Raw genomic sequence first — 5,425 nt, 5'->3', positions numbered from 1 at the left:
CATTCTAAAGGCTTTTAGATTGCTGGTTGTGAGACAGTTCTGAAATCTATTAGATGACAGCAGGAGCCCCTTCCTGGTTTGTTTTGTTTTCTTTACATCCTTAGGGTGTGATCAATTAAAGGAACTAGAGATTAAGGGTTGTGATCATTCAAGACTTCCACTCTGAATATTTAGCATCCTGGAGTAGTTTTCCTAGCAGTAGAACTTTATATCTAAAACAGCAGCCACAACCAAAACAATAACAGAGACTTTCCATGAGAAAGAGAAGAGACTGGGTTGCAGTGCTCTTACATCTTCTTTCAACATTAGTGCTAGAACAGAGTCTGACATAACTCTTTTTCAAATGCCAATAAGATCATGTAATATTTGGACAATAAGATCATGTAATATTTTGTCATGTCAGTAAGTCAATTTAAAATGCACAGGTTCTGATAAACAGAGGAGGAAAAAAAGTGTATGAACCTACTATGATCTGGCATTGGGTAATATGCTTTCCTGTTATCAAATGCAAGCCTCAAAACAGTCTCCCATATTCTCATCTTACAGATAAAGACACCAATGCTTTATAAGACTTGCCCAAGTAGGGCGCGGTGGCTCAAGCCTGTAATCCCAGCACTTTGGGAGGCCAAGACGGGCGGATCACAAGGTCAGGAGATCGAGACCATCCCGGCTAACACGGTGAAACCCCGTCTCTACTAAAAAATACAAAAAACTAGCCAGGCGAGGTGGCGGGCCTGTAGTTCCAGCTACTCGGGAGGCTGAGGCAGGAGAATGGCGTGAACCCAGGAGGCGGAGCTTGCAGTGAGCTGAGATCCGGCCACTGCACTCCAGCCTGGGCGACAGAGTGAGACTCCGTCTCAAAAGAAAAAAAAAAAAAGACTTGCCCAAGAGACATTACCGCTTTGAATGTGCTGATGAATACTGAAAGCCCCTTCTCCAAATCCTTTAATTTTCATTCTAGACACTGGCAAACTAGTTGAACACACTCTTCCTTGGTGATGGTAAGAAGGTACCTCTGAAAAGGTAGGAACTCCCAGGTCCCCGGCAGGGAAGTGGAAGAAGGATTTGTGGTGAAGATCATTCAACCACCAGATTTCCAACAGCATATCCCGGTTGCAAAGTCTTATCTCTTCCAAGTGTTATCTAACTTGAAGGGAAACACTAGTCCTCCTTGCTCTGCATGAGGTCAATTTGTAAAATGCGCCAAGTCAGCCAACAGCCTTCCAGGCGAGTTCCCACTGAACACAGGCTGAATACCAGTCCCAAGCAACAGGGAAAATTAACTTGAATGACTGCTCTGTGTTTATAAGGTTGCCCAAGCTAATGTTCTGTGTTATCTGTCTGTAGCATGATTTTAAATATTTACAGAAGTTAGAGAAAGGAAAAGAAGTATCAGTTCACAAGTCTACTTTTTCACTTTGTTCTATGATTATTATCTATTGAACAGATAGAAAGTTACAATTTTCCCCTCTAGTTACTTCTGAGGGAGCTTCTTCCTGAATCTGGTAAGAGTCAGGCCTATATTCTAAGCAGCAATGTACATCTCAATCTCAGCAAAGTAAATTCCCTCTGGATCAGACACCCAGCTGCTTAATGTCTCAGGCTTACTCACAAGAGATCTGAGAGTGGTGTGCGAGTAATTCCTTTAGAACCAGAGACCCTACACACATACCGTTGGTTTTGTAGACTAGAACATTGCTTTAAAAAACCAACAATAATAGGCTGGGCGCGGTGGTTCATGTCTGTAATCTCAGCACTTTGGGAAGCCAAGGTGGATCTCTTGAGCCCAGGAGACCAGTCTGGGCAATACAGTGAGACCCCATCTCATTAAATAAATACATAAATAAATTGAAAAACAAAAAACAACAATAATAAAAGGCAAACTTATTCTGTTTAATGCAAAGAACACGCCCTCCTTGTGATGCATTCAATCACTGACTCTTAAAAACATAGCTTGACGTTTTGGTCTTTTAAAATTTTTTTATTTTTTTAGGTTTTTCAAAATATTATTTCAACTTTTATTTTAGATTCGGAGTTATATATGCAAGTTTGGATAATTTTATTTTTAAGGGTAATTGTTGGCAAGAGTTCAACTATTAGTGGTGAGGGTCATAATTTTAATATGTGGCCCACACAGAAAGGGTGCTACAATACACTTCATATGCATTTTTTCCTAGATACAGGGCATGAGCTGTCTTAGTAAAGACATGCAGAATCTGATATTAGGGGGAGTGTTAATAAAAAACAATCTTAATATTTTGAGGGGGTTGTGGCAGTGGAACACTGAGATGCTTGTTTTCATTCTGGTCCCTTGTTCTGATATTTCCTCCTTTTGATCATTCTTCCTCCATGTCTCCTACACATTTCCAGGCCCTTCTGTTTTTCCTGCCCTCATAACTGCGCATCTGGACCACTGCAAAGAGATTTCAAGGTACCCCACCTGCTGTGTCAGTCCCTCTGACTGTCCTGCTAGCTACTGCCTGTTAATCTTCCCGGAGTGGAGTCCTGATCCTGTCATTCCCTTTTTTAAAGAGCCCCCACGGCTTCCATGGCTTCCAGCACACAGTCCATGCTCTCAGCCTGTGATCCAGCCTCCCTTCCCTGTCTTCCCCTCCACTTTTCTCCTTGTAAGCTCCCTGTTGCAGTGAAACTGAACGACTGTTCTCTGGGTGCACCCGCAGAATTCCATGCCTCCGTGTCTTCACTCACAAAGTTCCCCTCGCAACCTGACTCAGCTCTTCGGCACCTCTTCTGGAAAATCTTTCCGCTTTGACTTCCCTAAGCTGGACTAATTTTTACTTCCTCTCAACCGTCACCATTCATCTGTATAGCTATTTTTCTTTGAAATTATATTGGAGACCACATCATATTCATCTTTGTATCTATGGGTAGACAAAGAAATAGACGCTATAATAGAATTCTGTTCCCAGATGCCCAGAGGAATAACACTGGAAAACTAAACATCACTCTTCACTGAACCAGTGTGTCTTAAAGTGTTTTCCAAAAGCCACAGCAGAGCTCAGGTGGAGCTCTAAGGCCCTCTGAGGCTCTCTGAGGCCCAGGGCTTGCTGCCTTCTCACAAGAGCACAGCCAACACAGTACACAGAACACTCTCTCGACACAGCCTCCGCCACTCCCCTCACCTCAGGGATTTGTCCACCCTGAGTTCAGAACTTCCCCAGAGTTACAATCATACCCTGAAAGAGAACTAAATGCACATGATATACGAGACATTTAAACTCAAGTCCTGAAGAGACTAATTTCTTCCCCAGAGTAAATCTCTAATGAAGAAGGAAAAAGATAGCCATTGCAGAGGACACAGGTTAAGTTCTTTTTCCCCAAAGGCATTTTTCTGAAAGTCACTGAACTCTATCAGAACCAACCTCTACAGAGTTATAGTGACAAAAAAAAATGGCACTGACATAATATTTAACTGTCGCTTCCAAACTCAGTTATCAAGTTTTATAAATTTGACTAACTCGTTAAAAATAAAAAATGTAGGAAGACAGTTTGGTCTGGTGGAGGGCCGTTTTGGAAGTCCAAGCCAGTCTCTCCACCTCACTGAGTGTTCTTGGATTAGTCCTTAACTTCTGTATGCCTCAGTTCCCGCCTCTGTAAAATTAGGATAATATTAGTACCCACCTCATAAGACTGAATAGGACTGAATGGATAATGTCTGTGAAACACTTAGCACACAGCCTGCACTTAATAAGAACTAAACAATTATAGCAACGATAATAATAGCTATGACAGTGAAACTACTGAGAACAGAGGCTCTGTTTATGGAAAGAGGTAGATTAGTTGGTACTTAAACACTAAGATATCCAGACTAGCTTCTCTTTGGGAAAGAGCAGAAGCAGTTTATACCAGTCCCCTGTGTAAGTGTTAGATGTTATGTAAAGACTATTGCAAACAGCACTCACAAGGCCAAGAATGGCTGGACAAGAGTGCATGGCACAGGTACAGTTTACTGCATGTGCACACACACACTCCTGGCACTCTGCAAGTTAGAGCCTGAGATGCTTCTAGGGGCTTTTAAAGATTCTGTGCTGCTCTAATTGTTTAGTTAGCTACAACTGAGTGACCATGTGTCCCAGATTGCCCCAGACATTCAAGGCTTAAGCTACTTGTCCCAGCATCATTATTAATAGCCCCTCTCATTCTCAAGGGGGCTCTGATTTTGGACAATAATGTGGATGATTACCCTATAAAACAAAACCATCCCTGTTTATGTAAACTTCCCTGTTTTTGAATCCAGTGGACGGTCTCACAAAAACAACACTGATACATTTCTAAAGCTCTTGGTCACAGTCTGCAAAGGAGCCTGAGGACTGTGGACAACTGGACATATGTTTGTAAACAGCTTCAAAGGGGAATGAATGTGGTTTAACACGGAGAACAGTACCAGCAATCAAGGGTTTGTATTTAATTTTTACAAGTAAAAGTAAACGTTGAAGAAAGAAAGCAAACCCTAACAATCTGAGATCATTTTTCCTTTATCCTTCACAACATGGAGGCACAAGAAGTCAACAACTTTTAACTTCTGAGAAGGCTCCCTGTGGATCAACTCAATCAATGTATCTGGGCTCCAGTCAGCCCCAACATGGGCTTTATTTATTAGAGAGATAAATAGCTCTGTGAGTTCACAACATGGTGAAAATGTTCTTAACAAAAACCACACACTCTTTTAGTTGGCTTCGAAGTTAGATGAAGAAATAAGTTTTAATGTTGGCATTATATTGAATACTTTTCAAGAGTTCAGAAATGTTAGTCTGCTTAATCTCCCCTTAAGACCTCAGAAGCACTGCAAAGGGAATTATGTTTATGAAAATATTAAAACTGATTTTTCCCAATGTAACAATAACCATGTATCCTTATGCATTTGTAGTGTTGCCACTTTTTTCTTTATCTTTCGTCAGAACTTGTGTTTATACAAATCAGACAGAAATCAGATTCAACAAACAGCTAAAAATTATTTACTCACATGCTTGGTTTAAAACATTCTGGTATCATACCACACCACACTGAAAAACATCACGACGTACTGTATGTAGTGGAACCAAATAAATACACTAAAGAGTATTTTCCAGTATTCGCTGTTACAAAATCATAACATCCCATGATACAAACAACGAGATTGTATAACGTCCCCACATCGTTTTTCCAGAACTAGCAAAAAAAAAAAAAAAAAAAGGTGGAGAAACTCAGCAAAACAAAGTGGCGAGAAAAGTCGGGGGAGGGGCGGTAGAGGAGAAGGGGCGGAGAAACACGACACCGAGGCGGTGATATCACCCACAGCCAACAGCATGGAATTCAGAAAGTTAAGTGTCACCCAGCAATTTCGGTGCGGGCTCGCGGCGCGCCTGCACAGCGTGGCGGCTGCACCCCGGCGAAGCAGGAAGGGGGAGGGGGAGGCCTGACTGAG

The 5,425-nt window shown here is 41.8% G+C and overlaps 1 protein-coding gene across 2 annotated transcripts in view; it reads right to left on the bottom strand.

Moving 5' to 3' along the window:
- The window catches only part of SETD7 (SET domain containing (lysine methyltransferase) 7), a 63,920-nt gene that overhangs the window by 56,671 nt on the left and 1,824 nt on the right, over positions 1-5,425 (bottom strand). The window lies entirely within an intron of this gene.

Source organism: Mandrillus leucophaeus, unplaced genomic scaffold (genome assembly GCF_000951045.1).
Source record: "Mandrillus leucophaeus isolate KB7577 unplaced genomic scaffold, Mleu.le_1.0 Scaffold289, whole genome shotgun sequence".
Classification (NCBI taxonomy): Eukaryota; Metazoa; Chordata; class Mammalia; order Primates; family Cercopithecidae; genus Mandrillus; species Mandrillus leucophaeus.
Note: the sequence above shows the minus strand (reverse complement) of the source record. Positions and strands in the feature narration are given on the sequence as shown.